At 36.0% G+C, this 20,176-nt stretch overlaps 1 pseudogene; it reads right to left on the bottom strand.

The window, feature by feature from the left end:
* LOC110289048 (vomeronasal type-2 receptor 116-like) overlaps nucleotides 1–19,749 on the bottom strand; it is a 48,933-nt pseudogene extending 29,184 nt beyond the window's left edge.
* Between the last annotated feature and the right edge of the window lie 427 nt (nucleotides 19,750–20,176).

Below are 20,176 nucleotides of genomic sequence, written 5' to 3'. Positions count from 1 at the left end.
ATAAAGAGTAGATCTGAATGAGAGAGGAGATGGAAAGGAATCTGGAATAAATGGAGTGAGGGGAAATATATTCAGATTATATTGTGTGAGAAAAGAATGTATGTTCAATAAAAGATAGACAAACATTTTACATTAATACCTAACATGAAAAAGTAAAATAAAAGAACTTAGCAATGATATAGACTAAATATATGTACTGGAAAAACCAAACCTAAATTCTTAGTCACCTACTGTGTAAAACAAGAACAACAACAACAACAACAACAACAACAACAACATCATCATCATCATCAATCCCTGTATTGGAAATAAAGATAAGTAGAGGATGTGAGGAATCCAAGTGTTTAGTGAATCTTATACATGAGTGAGTATGGTTTGAAAATATAAAGAAATGGTGCTACAAACACTGTGTCTATGGTGAAATGAGACAGACCATTAATTAGTGGAAAAGGAGAGTATTCAGGGAAAAATATGTTCAATGGATCTGCAATGTAAGTCAAGGATGATTTCAATATGTAGAGTATGGGATCAATGTTTAAATTCCTAATCAGGGAATAAGAGATAATCTTTTACTTATCACCAGTATTTTCCCATTGGCTTACATATAGCTGTCTCCTTAGAACAAGCTGGTACCTTCTCTGTAAGCCTGCATTTACCTGTCTGGTTGGAAATCTCATTGTCTACACAGGGAGTGCAATCAAAGCAGCAGACAGCCTTGCCTTCCTGGGCAGCTTTCCTGAATCCAGGCCTACAGCTCTCACTGCACACAGACTGTGGAATCTAAGAGAAATAAAAGCTATTAGCAAATGCCTGGGCTTCTTTGAAAATCTTGAGTAAATAGAGCATTACTGAGTATAATTGAGCAGTTACTTTGCAAATGCTTACAACTGCAGTTGAAGCTAACAGAGTTTGATATTGCTATTTTCACCAGGTTTAGGGCTACACAACCCACATATTTAATTCTTGGTTGAACCTGAAGATATTGGTAAGTATAGGTGTTTAAAGTAGTGTTAAAGAAAGTCATGATATGCAATTACATTTACGTTGTCTCTATGCTTACTGGATACTAGTAGGAACTTGTATATTGAAAGTGGTTGTAAATGTTGACTGACAATTTTACAGGTCTTGAATTCATCATGGAATTAAATCTTAGCCATCTCGACAAGTAGTTTTATACTTGCACCTGTCAAAGATAAGAAAAACCACCAAAAGTTGGGGGTCAGTATTTCACTGCCTACTGTCACTCACAGAATGAAAAGGTTATAGAAGTGAACAACAAAATTTTTGATCTCTATCTTCACTCTAATTCTGGTCTATGAACACAATGTCATCACCTCCTCTGCTTTTAAAATATCTTTTTTTCCCACAATATAATGAGTGCTCACAGAATCAGCAAAACCAACCTGTTCTCCACTCACTTGCTTTTGCTGACAATTTACATGAAGTATCAAGTCAAACATTACACACAAACACACACACACACACACACACACACACACACACACACACACACACACAAATTGTCATTCCATTGTGGCTTTTCAGAGACTGGGAAAATAAAATGGCACCTTACTGTAATTTCTACATGTAGTGACAAAATGAAGCTTTCAGTGTTCTGAGGCAGTAAATATTTGACACTGTATGTTGAAAAATTGTATGGGCATTAGGAGAGTTAGAAATAAACATATCAATTGATTAGAGTCAAGGAATGAATAATAGTCTCTGTTATCTGTTTTTATGTGAAGATCCTTATTGGTAGTTCAATGGTTGTTGGTACTGAGAGTTCAATGGTCATGACATCCTGAGATTTATCTTAGTTTTTATGAAAGGTCAAAGGATTGAGGGAAGTCACAACTCACCTTTGTAAACCCTGTAGGCCACTGTATCATCTGTTCACATAAAGAGAATTGTGGACCCTGCTGAGCACTTAGAGAATAGGTTCCCACTTTCACCTTTAATCCAAGACCACTTGGAAAATTCCAAAAATTAAGAATGTCATACTGTGCATCTAAGTTTCCTCCTCTATGAGTTGCTGTGTGTCTTCTCACATGACTTCTCATTATCGTGTTCTTTAGGAAAGGGTGAAGCTAAAATAAATGCAAAAACATATGTTGTAAAACATAGAAGGTAATAAAAGATTTTTTGTAGCACTACAAAGAATCTCATTTGAAACAGCCATTTCCAATGGAAATGGTGAAAGTCATGAAGCCAGGACAACTGTGTCACAGTTCCAGCAAAGGTAAACCAAACGCCTGCATCACTGTCATTCAGTTTCTCTTTTGGTTTTGACTTCTGTCTCTTGTGCTCTTGGATCTTTCTGTATTATGATTCATCATATATTGTTTCATGTGAAAATTATGTCTAGATAGTTAGAAAAGTCATAAACTTAATATTCCTTTTGCTCTTTAGGGAATAAATTTATTTGGCCCTATTTGGAAGTGTTCCTTATGAGATCATGATAAACATGAATATGCACAAAACTATAAAATTCTAAATGAGGCCATGACTCCAGGGATCTTCTTGGGTATATGCCCCCAAGCAAACCCAAGAATTATATATGGTACAGGTTAAACTTAGAAATATAAGACAAACTTTTACTAGACAGGAGAACTTTTAACTGACTCAGGACCATTTTAAAAATACACTTAGAGGAGCAGGGAGTGCCATCTTGGTTCCAGGACTCCGCAGAACGTAGGAACTTAGTCTGCACAGGTGAGAGTGTGCACCACAGAGGCAGACAGCTTCTGGGACAGTCAGGAGCCACAGAGCCGCTAAGGCAGCACCCTTTTGGGGCCACAGACATCGGGCACCCTCCCAGCCGGAGGACAGGGGTCCGCCCTGCACGGGAACCCTCTGCCTCAGGAGCAGGGAGCACCATCTTGGTTCCGGAATTCCGCCAAACTTAGGAACTTAGTCTGCACAGGTGAGAGTGTACACCACAGAAGCTGACAGCTTCTGTGACCTGCCAAAGCAACACGGCATCTGGGAAAGGTACTGTTTTGGGCCATCTTCTTCAGCCAGGAAAAGGTCCAAATACCAGATATCTGTGCACCTTCCCTGTAAGAGGAGAGCTTGCCAGCAGAGAGTGCTCTAACCACTGAAACTCAGAGGAGAGAGCCTGTCTTCCAAGTCGGCTGATAGACGTTAATCAGAATCACCAGAAGAACAATCTCTAAACAGAGACAACTATAACAACTAAATCCAGAGATTAGCAGATGGCGAAAGGTAAACATAAGAATCTTACTAACAGAAACCAAAACCACTCACCATCATCAGAACCCAGCACTCCCACTTCTACCAGTCCAGGGCACCCCAACACACCCGAAAAGCTAGACCTGGATTTAAAAGCATATCTAATGATGATGGTAGAGGACATCAAGAAGGACTTTAATAACTCACTTAAAGAAATACAGGAGAACACTGCTAAACAAGTAGAAGACATTAAAGAGGAAGCACAAAAATCCCTTAAAGAATTGCAGGAAAACATAACCAAACAGGTAGAAGACATTAAAGAGGAAACACAAAAATCCCTTAAAGAACTGCAGGAAAACACAACCAAACAGGTGATGGAATTGAATAAAACCATCCAAGACCTAAAAAGGGAAGTAGACACAATAAAGAAAACCCAAAGTGAGGCAAAGCTGGAGATAGAAACCCTAGGAAAGAAATCTGGAACCATAGATGCGAGCATCAGCAACAGAATACAACAGATGGAAGAGAGAATCTCAGGTGCAGAAGATTCCATAGAGAACATCGGCAAACAATCAAAGAAAATGGAAAATGCAAAAAGATCCTAACTCAAAATATCCAGGAAATCCAGGACACAATGAGAAAACCAAACCTACGGATAATAGGAGTACATGAGAATGAAGATTTCAAACTCAAAGAACCAGCAAACATCTTCAACAAAATTATAGAAGAAAACTTCCCAAATCTAAAGAAAGAGATGCCCATGAACATAAAAGAAGCCTACAGAACTCCAAATAGACTGGACCAGAAAAGAAATACCTCCAGATACATGATAATCAGAACAACAAATGCACTAAATAAAGATAGAATACTAAAAGCAGTAAGAAAAAAAGGCCAAGTAACATATAAAGGCAAGCCTATCAGAATTACACCAGATTTTTCACCAGAGACTATGAAAGCCAGAAGATCCTGGATGGATGTTATACAGACACTAAAAGAACACAAATTCCAGCCCAGGCTACTATACCCAGCCAAACTCTCAATTAACAGAGATGGAGAAACCAAAGTATTCCACGACAAAACCAAATTCACACATTATCTCTCCACGAATCAAGCCCTTCAAAGGATAATAACAGAAAAAAAAAAACAATACAAAGACGGGAACCACGTCCTAGAAAAAACAAGAAGGTAATCCCTCAACAAACCCAAAAGAAGACAGCCACAAGAAAAGAATGCCAACTTTAAAAACAAAAATAACAGGAAGCAACAATTACTTTTCTTAATATCTCTTAATATCAATGGACTCAACTCCCCAATAAAAAGACATAGACTAACAAACTGGCTACACAAACAAGACCCAACATTTTGCTGCTTACAGGAAACTCATCTCAGAGAAAAAGATAGACACTACCTCAGAATGAAAGGCTGGAAAACAATTTTCCAAGCAAATGGTATGAAGAAACAAGTTGGAGAAGCCATTCTAATATCTGATAAGATTGACTTCCAACCCAAAGTCATTAAAAAGGACAGGGAGGGGGCACTTCATACTCATCAAAGGTAAAATCCTCCAAGAGGAACTATCAATTCTGAATATCTATGCTCCAAATACAAAGGCAGCCACATTCATTAAAGAAACTTTAGTAAAGCTCAAAGCACACATTGCACCTCACACAATAATAGTGGGAGACTTCAACACACCACTTTCACCAATGGACAGATCATGGAAACAGAAACTAAACAGGGACACAGTGAAACTAACAGAAGTTATGAATGAAGTGGATCTGGAAGATATCTACAGAACATTCTATCCTAAAACAAAAGGATATACCTCTCCTCAGCACCTCATGGTACCTTCTCCAAAATTGACCACATAATTGGTCACAAAACAGGACTCAACAGATACAAAAATATTGAAATTGTCCCATGCATCCTATCCAATCACCATGGACTAAGGCTGATATTCAATAACAAAATAAATAATAGAAAGCCAACATTCACGTGGAAACTGAACAACACTCTTCTCAATGATACCTTGGTCAAGGAAGGAATAAAGAAAGAAATTAAGGACTTTTTAGAGTTCAATGAAAATGAAGCCACAACATACCCAAACTTATGGGACTCAATGAAAGCATTTCTAAGAGGAAAACTCATAGCTCTGAGTGCCTCCAAAAAGAAACTAGAGAGAGCACACATTAGCAACTTGACAACACACCTAAAAGCATTAGAACAAAAGGAAGCAAATTCACCCAAGAGGAGTAGACGGCAGGAAATAATCAAACTCAGGGGCGAAATCAACCTAGTGGAAACAAGAAGAACTATTCAAAGAACCAACCAATCAAGGAGCTGGTTCTTTGAGAAAATCAACAAGATAGATAAACCCTTAGCCAGACTCACTAGAGGGCACAGGGAAAGCATTCTAATTAACCAAATCAGAAATGAAAAAGGAGACATAATAACAGATCCTGAAGACATCCAAAACACCATCAGATCCTTCTACCAAAGGCTATACTCAACAAAACTGGAGAACCTGGATGAAATGGAGATGTTTCTAGACAGATACCCTGTACCAAAGTTGAATCAAGATCAGGTTAATGATCTAAACAGCCCTATATCCCCCAAAGAAATAGAAGCAGTCATTAATAGTTTCCCAAGCAAAAAAAGCCCAGGACCAGATGGGTTTAGTGCAGAGTTCTATCAGACCTTCAAAGAAGATCTAATCCCAGTTCTTCACAAACTATTCCACAAAATAGAAACAGAAGGTACTCTACCCAATTCATTCTATGAAGCCACAATTACTCTGATACCTAAACCACAAAAAGACCCAACAAAGATAGAAAACTTCAGATCAATATCCCTTATGAATATTGATGCAAAAAACCTCAATAAAGTCCTTGCTGACCGAATCCAAGAACACATCAAAACAATCATCCATCCTCACCAAGTAGGTTTCATCCCAGGGATGCAGGGATGCTTCAATATACGGAAATCCATCAACGTAATCCAGTAAATAAACAAACTCAAAAACAAAAACCACATGATCATCTCGTTAGATGCAGAAAAAGCATTTGACAAGATCCAACACCCATTCATGATAAAAGTCTTGGAAAGATCAGGAATTCAAGGCCCATATCTAAACATGATAAAAAGCAATCTACAGCAAACCAGTAGCCAACATCAAAGTAAATCGTGAGAAGCTTGAAGCAATCCCTCTAAAATCAGGGACTAGACAAGGCTGTCCACTTTCTCCATACCTATTCAACATTGTACTTGAAGTCCTAGCAAGAGCAATTTGACAACAAAAGGAGATCAAAGGGATACAAATTGGAAAAGATGAAGTCAAAATATCACTTTTTGCAGATGATATGATAGTATATATACGTGACCCTAAAACTTCCACCAGAGAACTCCTAAACCTGATAAACAGCTTCAGTGAAGTAGCTGGATATAAAATTAACTCAAACAAATCGATGGCCTTTCTCTACACAAAGAATAAACAGGCTGAGAAAGAAATTAGAGAAACAACACCCTTCTCAATAGTCACAAATATTATAAAATATCTTGGCGTGACTCTAAGGAAGTGAAAGATCTGTATAATAAAAACTTCAAGTCTCTGAAGAAAGAAATTATAGAAGATCTCAGAAGATGGAAAGATCTTCCATGCTCATGGATCGGCAGGATCAACATTGTAAAAATGGCTATCTTGCCAAAAGCAATCTACAGATTCAATGCAATCCCCATCAAAATTCCAACTCAATTCTTCAACGAATTAGAAAGTGCAATCTACAAATTCATCTGGAATAACAAAAAAACCTAGGAGAGCAAAAACTCTTCTCAAGGATAAAAGAACCTCTGGTGGAATCACCATGCCTGCCCTAAAGCTTTACTACAGAGCAATTTTGATAAAAACTGGGTGGTACTGGTATAGTGACAGACAAGAAGACCAATGGAATAGATTTGAAGACCCAGAAATGAACCCACACACCTATGGCCACTTGATCTTCGACAAGGGAGCTAAAACCATCCAGTGGAAGAAAGACAGCATTTTCAAGAAATGGTGCTGGCACAACTGGTTGTTATCATGTAGAAGAATGCGAATCGATCCATTCCTATCTCCTTGTACTAAGGTCAAGTCTAAGTGGATCAAGGAACTTCACATAATACCAGAGACACTGAAACTTATAGAGGAGAAAGTGGCGAAAAGCCTTGAAGATATGGGTACAGGGGGTAAATTCTTGAATATAACAGCAATGGCTTGTGCTGTAAGATCGAGAATTGATAAGTGGGACCTCATGAAACTGCAAAACTTCTGCAAGGAAAAAGACACCGTCAATAAGACAAAAAAACCACCAACAGATTGGGAAAGGATCTTTACCTATCCTGAATCAGATAAGGGACTAATATCCAATATATATAAAGAACTCAAGAAGGTGGACTCCAGAAAATCAAATAACCCCATTAAAAATGGGGCTCAGAACTGAACAAAGAATTCTCACCTGAGGAATACCGAATGGCAGAGAAGCACCTGAAAAAATGTTCAACATCCTTAATCATCAGGGAAATGCAAATCAAAACAACCCTGAGATTCCACCTCACACCAGTCAGAATGGGTAAGATCAAAAGTTCAGGTAACAGCAGATGCTGGCAAGGATGTGGAGAAAGAGGAACACTCCTCCATTGTTGGTGCGATTGCAAGCTTGTACAACCACTCTGGAAATCAGTCTGGTGTTTCCTCAGAAAATTGGACATAGTACTACTGGAGGATCCAGCAATACCTCGCCTGGGCATATATCCAGAAGATGTCCCATCCGGTAAGAAGGACACATGCTCCACTATGTTCATAGCTGCCTTATTTATAATAGCCAGAAGCTGGAAAAAACCCAGATGCCCCTCAACAGAGGAATGGATACAGAAATTATGGTATATTTACACAATGGAGTACTACTCAGCTATTAAAAAGAATGAATTTATGAATTTCCTAGCTAAATGGATGGACCTGGAGGGCATCATCTTGCGTGAGGTAACACAATTCCAAAGGAACTCACACAATATGTATTCACTGATAAGTGGATATTATCCCAAAACTTAGGATACCCAAGATATAAGATACAATTTGCTAAACGCATGAAACTCAAGAAGAATGAAGACCAAAGTGTGGACACTATGCCCCTTCTTAGAATTGAGAACAAAACACCCATGAAAGGAGTTACAGAGACAAAGTTTGGAGCTGTGATGAAAGGATGAACCATCTAGAGACTGCCATATCCAGGGATCCATCCCATAATCAGCTTCCAAACGCTGACACCATTGCATACACTAGCAAGATTTTGCTGTAAGGATCCAGATATAGCTGTCTCTTGCGAGACTATGCCGGCGCCTAGCAAACACAGAAGTGTATGCTCACAGTCAGCTATTGGATGGATCACAGGGCTCCCAATGGAGAAGCTAGAGAAAGTACCCAAGGAGCTAAAGGGATCTGCAGCCTTATAGGGGGAACAACATGATGAACTAACCAGTACCCCAGAGCTCTTGTCTCTAGCTGTATATGTATTGAAAGATGGCCTAGTCGGCCATCACTGGAAAGAGAGGCCCATTGGACTTGCAAACTTTATATGCCCCAATACAGGGGAATGCCAGGGCCAAAAGAATGGGAATCGGTGGGTAGGGAAGTTGGGGGAGGGTATGGGGGACTTTTGGGATAGCAGTGGAAATGTAATTGAGGAAAATACGTAATAAAAAATATTAAAAATAAAAAAAAATAAAAATACACTTAGAGCTTTCTGAAAATATAGTTTAAGCATAGGAAATCATATACCATATACACGTGGACTGATAGAACTCAGTAAATTAGATAGATTGACTAAAATAAACTTTTACTATTTAACAGGAGAAACAATAAAATTATATAAATAAATGCATTACATATTAGTATTTACTATTCATGTAACAACCATTTCAGACATTTTCTTTGTGTGGAGGGCTTTAAAATGCAAATACTTCCAGCTTAAATGCAGGTTGTCATATAATAAATATGTTTGCTTTGCTGGAGACATTCCTTAAATTCTTTGAATTAGAGTTCAACGTAGATAATAAGAATGAAATCTCTTCTTTTTGTATTTTCTAATTTTGATTGAACTTCTAACCCCAAAGATGTAATGAAAAATCAAACATAATTGAAGTAAAAAATGATAAAATCTGTATTTCTTGGATAATCATTATGCTGTCTTTCTTCTGTGGAACCTCTATAAATGAAGAACCAATCTAACTGCTAATTAGAGCTTTGTGATTCCCCTGACAACAAAGCCTGGGTCTCCTCTCTTGCTGATACTTTATCTTCCTGAAGAAACATAACAACTCTCAGTGTTGATACCTGGCCCTCAACTTTTTAAAGCCCAGATTATTAGAATCATCATTAAAGGAGCCATTAAAGATGCTGAGTAAATGAAAGATACTTGGACTGATTTGCATTAAATTTCAAAAAATCTCATTCCATACATGATAAATCATTGAACAGCTAAGTCAAGAAGACACCAATTTACATAGATTGAACAAATTCATATTTCCTTGATATGCTAACCAAACCTATTCACTTGTGGAATAGACCTTCTGTCATTAAAAAGAAGGCCTGAAAGTGTGAAGTTTACTTTAAAGTGATATTTCACTTTATAACACTGTGTATAAATGCTCAAGAGCATTTTAACTGTTAAAATGATCTACTGCTCTGTCCTCTTTCCTGAGAAATAAATATTGGCAATATCAACTTTTCATACTAAAGATATTATGAAGATAACTGTGAGGCAATGTGCTACACAAATTCAATATTGTGCTTTTTCTTGATCCTGGCACTCAATTTAAAGGAACACTTACTCAGTATTTAGCATTTACCTAAAGACAGAAACAATATTCCCTCCATTGCTTATTGAGAGCATAGTCTAAAAAAATGTGATGCTCAATTTGAATGCCTTAAGAAATAATAAAATCCTTCATTGCTGACATTATAAAACAAAGTAAGGGATATTACCTGCCACGGGGAGAAATCCCGTTCTTCTCCATTGGCATATGGTTGGGTATGTATTTGTTGAAGATTCATCTCATGGAGACTATAGGCCACCGCATATAGAGCATTATATATACTGTAGCCTTCTTCACACATGGCTTGGTCAAATTGTTGTCTTGGAAGTAAATTCAAAGAAGCATTGGGTTGGCAGTTCTCCAAAAGTTGACAATCAAATTTAGAAAATGAGCACTTGAAAAACAAATGCCAAAACTTGGGAAGATAGGTATCCTCTGGGTATTTGTAGGGATTAACTGTTTGTACAAAATTCATAAACTCAACCATCTCTTCATGGTGGTGTGAAAAAACTAGACTCCCATGAAATTACTCTACCATAAAATAATCAGAGCAGGTATCAACATCCCATGAAGAGTTCAAAACCCAGACTTTCCAAGTCACTAACAGTTGTGCAATATGTCGCATTAAACCTTGTACAGAAATAATATCTCCATAAATAACTATGACATTTGCTGATGATTCCTCAATCTTCTCCATATTTTTCCATAGTGCATTGGAATATGCATTCCATGTGCCAGAGATCATTTTCAAAAAGGCTATGCAGATGCCATGACTTTCCATATTTTCTTTCAAGTCTAATAGTATCTGAGTCCCTCTGTGGTCATCTGGGAGAATCAGACCAACCAAGGACCAGCTGAAATGAAGCAACAACAAGACTATGGCAAGTGACAGAGATGTGTCGTTGGGGGCCATTTGGTAGAGGGAATTAAACTGACCTCGGTCATTCAAGATAGAATCAAAGTGTCCAAAAGTGAGCTAACAAGATAACAAAAAACACTGACATCAGACAGAATCTTAGTCTTAAATCACCAGGTAGAAACAGTCAAGATGAACATGGACTTGTCCTGTAAACACATTACCTTTTTCTCCACAAACATTGCTGACATTTCTCCAATTACAATTGCATAGCTCTTCTTACCCACCTCTAATTTCATTCTAAGTAATGTAAATATGAATCTAATATAAAGTATCTTCATGCATTTCTTTGATAGGTGATTAACCTCAGTCCCCCTATTTTACATTTACAGACACCTATAATGTCAACAAAGGATACATGTCTCCTAGGTTCCACATCCCATTCCTTACCTGAGGTATTTTGTAGAGTTGTAGAAATGTTCCAATGTGGGCAGATGTCGACCATGATGGTCCTGTGAGTATAGCAGGTGACTTTCTCTTGTGCCCACAGTCAAAATTAGGAAAAGACTTAATTTTCCCTGTGTGCCAAATAAAGGCATGCTAAAGAATATTCTTTTCAGTATATGGAATATTATAGATAGCATATCCAATAGTTGTATTCGGTAGAAGATCAGGGTTCCTGTTGATCTCTTCAATAGCAAACAGCAGGGCCAGAACAAACTGGTAGTTCTTAAACTTATACCTGCACAGATTTCACAAAATTACACAGGTGGAAGCCATAGATCATACTACCTTCACTTAGTGCAGTGGTTTTATAAGATAAATGCTAATGTTTCTAGGAAATTGTTATTATAATATATTCTCAGGAATGTCTAGGATTAGAATGGGCTTTTTAAGCAGATGAGATTATTCTACACACATTAACTACGGTCTCTGGAACTCTAATTTATCATCATCATATTGCTTTGTTTACTTTTCATGTACAGAAAAATAAAACTGTCAGTAAATAATGAATTAGCTTTGGCGAAACATCAGAACACTTGTTTGGATCTTGGCCTTTCAGTCTCTATAATTTTGAAAGGATAATATATGTTGATTCAATCACCCACTTTTTCTGTGAATCCACCTTAAAATTAGCAAAAAGTAATTTCAAATAATATATTAACATACGTGTCTTTTATATTACTTTATAACAGTGTGGTCTAGAATACACTTAGTCCAACTTGCTGATGAGGAACAAATGAAGATCTTCCTGCCTCTTCCTCTCAAAAGATGGGATTAATTTATGTGAAACTACACCCAAATATTTTCACCTTTGTGTGTATTTATAAGTTACATATATCACTTATGCATATGTGAGGGTTTGTGCAGTTAGACTTTCATCAGTTTCATCAAATATGAGTGCAAGGCAGAGAAGGAATCCATGGTCAACCCACACTCTTAGTGGTGTCTACTTTTTAAATCATTTGTTTGATTATGACTCACTGTCTCATATAATTGACTGGACAGATTCTGACCAAGTAGCCTTGGCTGGCCTGGAACACACTCTGTAAACAAATATGACCTTGAAATCATTAAGGCTTTTTTTACCTGCCCTTCCCCAGTGCTGCTGAGTAGAGAGAGTACCATGTCAACTGATTTCACAGTTCCTTTATTGTTTTCAGCACATAAGCCTGAAATTCTAACCATCAAACTTGCAGGAAGTCACCTCTGCCTATTCTATCCTCCATATAATTGTTAGAAAGCAAGGGTATACTCATGAACTTTGGGAGGTCTGAACTCAGGTCCTCAACTTGAACCTAGAGGAGTTTACCTTGTTAGGCAACTGCTGACTTCTCTCATAATGATGTGTTAAGAGAAAAAATTAAAATTTGATGATACCAAAGACCCACAAACACAGAGAGAGCATTCCATTTTATTGTCAAAGTATGCTGTTCCCAAAGCTGTTCCCTTAAGATTATATTTAGTAAATTGTTCTTCAATTGGATATAAAAATATTTCCTAAGATATTTTCATGGTTTATATAGAAAAGCAGCATTATGTTATATATATATATATATATGGAATGAGAATATTTCTCCACTATACATTCTTGAAAGAAAACAAACAGGGCATCTTTAAATGAAAATGTTTTCTTAAGAATTTTGTCATTTTAGTCAATTTTTAAAAAAACTTTTGCTTTTGTCCTTTTCTTTATTGGTTCAATGAATGTTTGCATCTCATATACTTTGTACTTCATGACTACTTTTCTAAAATTCCCTTTTTCCATTCAATTAGCTGTTAGCATGCCACATATCAGACATGTAAGACAGGTCAAAGAATATTGTCTTTGTTTCTCCCTCCTCTATACTCCTTTTCCAGGAAGCTGCTGAAATGTATAAATTGCATGACTGTAGGTGTGTTTCTTTTAAACCAAGTGGATTTTTCCAATTACATGACACAAAATAAAACAAAAGACCTTGTGTATATCATAATTTAAAACAAATATGTAAAGACACAGTTGTATTTATTAGGACAAAATCATGGCAATCACAGGACTCATGAAGAGGAGGAGAGACTAAAAAGACTAAAATAGGAGTGCAAAGAGTAGCTATGAATATATTTTAATTAAAAATGTATTATGGAAGTCACTGAGGAAGGGACTTGCCCCATGGGAAGTCCAGCAGTCTCAACAGACCTGGAACACGGATATATGTCATAAACTGATCTACAATATAGAGCTAAGTACTGCCTGGTCTGGCTTCAATGAGAGATAAGCACCTAACCCTTGAGAGATGTGACACCCTCCCTGGTAGTGGGGAGGTCGGGTGAGGTTGGAGTGGGAGGTCGGGTATTCTCTTGAACACAAGAGAAAGCTATTTGATAGGATGTGGTGAAGGAACTGACCAGGAGGGAATGAGGTCTTGAGTGTAAAAAAGGATTCAAGAATAATAAAAAAAAAATCTTAAATCAAAACCACTATAAACCAAAATTAGTCACATCATGAGTTTGTATTTCCCAGTAAAATTCCATACAATTAGAGTAACAATTCTGAATCACATTAAGAATGTCAAATACCATACATCTTTCATACTCTGCATCTAGAATATATATCATGAAGACACAAGATTTGATCCTTTAGGACTTGATTGAAAGACTCCATTGCTGAGGGCACTACATACTTGATTCAGAAAACATGGAGAAATAATGCAGTTACTCACCTACTTTCTTTCTCCTAGCTAGATTTCATAGTGCTATAGTGTTGTAAGATGCTATGCCTTCTACCAAGGAAAATAAAATAATCATCATTCTCACCAATCTGTGAACCATGAGGAATATAGTAATGACTGGGTTTATCTGATAGTCCATTTGGTACTAAAATGAACACACATGTTACAGGTGGATCCAATCTCTGATTTAATATAACATTCACTCCATAGAATAGAAAACATGCATTGTACTATAAAAATGTCAAGACTCTTTGATAAGGTTAAGTCACAGATCCACAGGGATAACTTAATACTCTTATTATGCTAAAGTACAAAATCAACCACTAATGTCTTATTGATGTACCCATCAATTAGCGCATCCATCAGCCCTCCTCATAAATTCTTTTTATAGTAAATGGCAAATAATACATAAACCTCAGACTAATCATGGTACAGATAATAATAGAATATGAAGTGCTAATCCATAAGTGGGTTATCATACCCCTCCCAACAAGGCTGAGCAATCATGGCAGAAAAGAAGTGTGAAGATTAAAGACCAGAACTTACAGATGACTGAAAGCAAACATTAATTTCAGTGCACAAAAGTTACACATTTGAACCCAGCATCATTATGAAAGCACCTAGAAGACCATGTGTGCACAAACAAGACAAAATATCACCATGGAGAATATAGGCATGAAAAGTCACCCTGAGCCAAGATACTATTGAGATTTGATAGTAACTGGATTTGATATTCAATTTTTTCATTGTAATGACTTTTGGGAATTCAACCACACTCAAAGCAAATTTCCAGTGACAATAGTACTTATAGAACTTATAGAAACTTATAGAACGTATATATAGTATAGTATATATATATAGTACTTATAGAACTTATATAAAATGAACTTGACTCAAAAAAATAAAAATAAAAGAAACAAGTTAATTTGGTAAGAGGATAAGTGTCAAAAGGGAGGAAATGGGAGAATGGAGTACTGTGGGAAAATATGGTTAAATGTTTTGTGTGAAACCAGTAAAGAATTAAATCCTTTTTGGGCAAAAATAAAGTTAGAAATGTCTGTTTAATGAAAGAGCATTTTGTCAGAATTGTGAGAAAGAAGAAGTATAAATATAACTCTTGTCAGTATACAGTATAGATTTAAATGCATAGAAATATAAATATGATATGTATCATTTTGACAATTTTATACATGTAAGCTTACAAACACTTTACCCCATGCACTCACCATGCACTCACCACTACATATTTCAAGATAAAATAGCATGATTCAAGCTTATCAACATAAAGCAATGATAAGGATATAGGACCATTATTTCAAAGATTTATTTTAAAGTCATATTTTAAGAAAAGATAGTATTTATAGTATTTTATAGTTCATATTTTATAAATATGAACTATACATATATGATAATTAAAACTGTTTAAATGCAATACAGTTTTACTTGACACTTGATCTTTTTTTCATTCAATGACTTAAAATTCTCAATTAAACATTAATCGTTAAACATTGATTTCAATATAAAGTATCTCAGTAGTCATGAACATATGCAATACATTTATTTTATTATAATGACCAGATTTATTTTTCTTTCTTGTCAATTTTTTTCTTTTTTCTTCCCATATTACTACCCATTGAGATCCATGTTCTTTGTCTCTTTTTCTCTGTCTCTTTCTTTTTCATATGTGTTTTGTGTTTTGAAAATGAGCAGGAAATTACTCTGATACCTTAACCACAAAAAGACCCAACAAAGATAGAGAATTTCAGATAATTTCCCTTATGAATATCACTGCAAAAATCCTCAATAAAGTTCTCGCTAACTGAATCCAAGAACACATCAAAACAATCATCCATTCTGTCTAAGTACATTTCATCCTAAGGATGCAGGGATGGTTCAATATATGGAAATCCATCAACGTAATCCACTATATAAACAAACTCAAAGACAAAACCACAAGATCATCTCGTTAGATGAGGAGAAAGTATTTGACAAAATCCAACACCCATTCAGGATAAAAATCTTGGAAAGATCAGGAATTCAAGGCCCATACCTAAACATAATAGAAGCAATCTATAGGAAACCAGTAGCCAACATCAAAGTAAATGGTGAGAGGCTGGAAGAAATCCCACTAAAATCAGGGACTAGACAAGGCTGCCCACTTTCTCCCTATCTATTGAACATTGTACTTGAAGTCCTAGCCAGAGCAATTCGACAACAAAGGGAGATCAAGGGGATACAAATTGGAAAGGAAGAAGTCAAAATATCACTTTTTGCAGATGATATGTTAGTATATATATGTTACCATAAAATTCCACCACAGAACTCCTAAACCTGATAAACAGTTTCAGTGAAGTAGCTGGATATAAAATTAACTCAAACAAGTCAATGGCCTTTCTCTACACAAAGGATAAACAGGCTGAGAAAGAAATCAGGGAAACAACTCCCTTCACAATAGTCACAAATAGTATAAAATACCTTGGCATGACTCTAACTAAGGAAGTGAAAGATGTGTATGATAAGAACTTCAAATCTCTGAAAAAAAATTATAGAAGATCTCAGAAGATGGAAAGATCTACCATGCTCAATGATTGGCAGGATCAATATAGTAAAAATGTCTATCTTGCCAAAAGCAATCTACAGATTCAAAAATGCAATCCCCATCAAAATTCCAACTCAATTCTTCAACGAATTAGAAAGGGCAATCGGCAAATTCATTTGGAATAACAAAAAACATAGGATAGCAAAAGGATAGCAAAAACTTTTCTCAGGGATAAAAGAACTTCTGGTGGAATCTCCATGCCTGACCTAAAGCTGTACTACAGAACAATTGTGATAAAAGCTGCATAGTACTGCTATAGTGACAGACAAGTAGACCATTGGAATAGAATTGAAGACCCAGAAATGAACCCACACACCTATGGTCACTTGATCTTTGACAAGGGAACAAAAACCATCCAGTGGAAAAAAAAGACAGCATTTTCAACAAATGGTGCTGGCACAACTGGTGGTTATCATGTAGAAGAATGTGAATTGATCCATTCCTATCTCCTTATAGTAAGGTCAAATCTAAGTGGATTAAGGAACTCCACATAAAACCAGAGACAGAGAAATTTATAGAGGAGAAAGTAGGGAAAAGCCTCGAAGATATGGGTACAGGGGAAAAATTCCTGAATAGAACAGCAATGCGCAGCATTGGTGGGAGCCATCTTGGTTCCGGGAGTCTGCTGACAGTAGTCTGCACAGGTGAAAGTGTGCACTACACATCAGACAATTTACATTGAAAATTAGCGAGTACTTCATGAATTATTACTTATTCCATTAGAGTAGATAAAGTTAAAAGATCAAACAGTTCAATAATTTCTTAATCTGTTAATTTAAAAGAATATTATCCTACAAAGTTCTAGATATTTTCTACATCTATTTCTGTAATCTTTATCTATTTCTGCAAGTGATAGTTTGGGGTAAATGCTAGAAAAATCTCCACAGTGTTGACAGTGACTGCTATCAACACTCACCTAAGGGAACCATGATAAAATCTCTTAAAACAGAATGGGGCACATGCATGAAGAGCTGTTAGTGATTCCAGCTATGCTGGAAATTACCTTTGTATATCAAAGCTTCTTTATTAATTGTCCTGAGAAAAAGGGAGCTAGAAAACACAACCCAAGTGCCAGTTAAAGAATAATGTTTAGATGACAAAACATCACTGAAAACAATAATGTTGACACCACAGTTAGGCTTCCAAAGAAATGAACACCTCCCTAATGTATGATAGACCTCCATGGAAAGATTTAGGGTATACTCAATGGCCAATGTGACTGTGTCTGAAGGAAAGATCACAGGTCTGCAATTCATGAAAATAAAGGCCTCAATTATAAGTCCACAGGCAATAGTTGAGAAATATGCACAGGATAAAGATATATTTAGGTGTAAAACTATTTTCACTGTTGAAACACAGAAGGATAAAATGGACAAAGCAGTCTTGGCTCACTTTTAGACACCAGAGCAATGTCCTAGAAAACTTGCAGCAGCTCCATTTTTCTTTTCCTTTAATAGGGAAAAAATAATGTAAGTGTATGCAGAAAAGTATAACTGTGTATTATATAAGACAAGATTGTTAATATTTTATAGTGAAAATGCATCTTTCCAGTAATGAACTTCTTTGATTTTTCCTTTTGACTATATAAATATAGATTATAAAAATGAATGAGTTTTTCCTTCTGAACATATTTGTCTACTGTCTTTGATTTTTTTACTAAACACCACAACAATGATTTAACAATTACACAGCAATGTGACACTGAGCTCAATTCACATTTGTAAGTATGTTTTCTTTCTTTCTTTCTTTCTTTCTTTCTTTCTTTCTTTCTTTCTTTCTTTCTTTCTTTCTTTCTTTCTTTCTCTTTCTTTCTCCCTTCCTTCCTTCCTTCCTTCCTTCCTTCCTTCCTTCCTTCCTTCCTTCCTTCCTTTCTTTCTTTCTTTCTTTCTTTCTTTCTTTCTTTCTTTCTTTCTTCTTTCTTTCTTCTTATCCATTTTCTTTCTACTGATTTTCTCATTGTTCACAGACATTTACAAGGTCTATTTTCTACTTCATAGTCTTTTATCATTGATCCATAGAGATCCATAGATATTCCGGATATATACCTCGGATAAGCACAATCTATCTACTCTATATATAGAGAAAACTATATTCTTGTCATTACTTTACTAAGAAATCAACTTCTCTGATGCTTTTTCTTAATACTGCAAATTTCAGAAAACTTTAAAAATGCACTTAAGTGGCCATCCACCAACAAAGTGTATTTTGGAGCAGGTATACTTAATGGATGAAATGCACTAGAAACATATGGGAAGCAGATAAAAATTTTACATCTCCTTGAAAATTAAAAACTTTAGGACAAAACAAAAACAACAACAACAGCAGCAATTAAATGAAAAAGAGAAAAAAATAGAAAAAGACATTTCTAGATCAGAAAGTGCTTACAAAATTTAATGATGACAGTCCTCTTCCGAAATCAGATGTTTATAAAAAAAAAAAGTCATTACTTGTCACTCTAGCAACATTCTATGCACTCAGTTGTCTCTCCACTCAGTTACCTCATCTCTTCCCTTAAGAATATATCTGACTTCAATAAAACCCAGAAGTTCAAGGTAATACTTAGACTAACATATCCATACTCTGAAATCATAACACTGAAAATATTCAAATTATATGGGGATCCATGCATGACAAACAAATGATCATGGATATTGAATAACAACAGGGGGAGCAAAATTAATAACATTAAAATTATCACTTTTCTTTTTAAAGAGGAAAAGAAGTACGCAAGAAAATATACTTAAAGGGATTTTTGAATTGAAAAGGATTTTGAAAAACTAAAGCAAGTTTTATTCCTTATAGCTAATTCTGAATTCTTATATTAAATAATAGTACTTACTGTACACGAAAGTCTTGGAAACTGTGTGGTATATATTTATCAGGAACTTTGTTTCCTGTGTAATAAATATGAAGAGGGAAAATGCACCAATTGTCACATCTCCTTCATGGTTAAAAAATTCGCTGCTTGTTACATAGCATTCATTGTCAGTAAAGGCACACACAAAAATGGGAATATACAGGAATCCAAAGGTTAAAATACAGAACATCGTATTAACATATATATCTGCCCATCCAAAGGACAGATGAAGACATAGTCAATGATTCCCAGTAAGTATATATTTATTTCACATGTTTGTGAACATTTTGTGCTTCTGACTGTTAATGAGTGCAGCTGTCACAGTTATTTCCCAAAAGTTCTTCAGGACATTTCCTCCACTGTCAATGAGAATTTTAGAATTTTTTCTTCCCTTAGGCTCTGCATCTGAGGCCCTGTGTTCTGCTCAAAAACAAGTCAGGAAATGTGTTTTGGATCTTCTCCTCTAGCCAGTGGCACCATGGTTTCAGCCAAGAGGACAGCAGTACGTAAAGTATCAACTTTCTAATTGGGCTGTTTTGGCCAAGTTTGAAACTTTTAGTAAAGAATTTTGGCTGAGGAAATCATGCTACCCCAGAGATTGCAATAGTAGATGAATT

Source organism: Mus caroli, unplaced genomic scaffold (assembly GCF_978045245.1).
Source record: "Mus caroli unplaced genomic scaffold, Mus_caroli_1 scaffold_8, whole genome shotgun sequence".
NCBI lineage: Eukaryota > Metazoa > Chordata > Mammalia > Rodentia > Muridae > Mus > Mus caroli.
The sequence above is the reverse complement of the archived record's forward strand: the minus strand, read 5'-3'. Positions and strand labels throughout refer to the sequence as shown.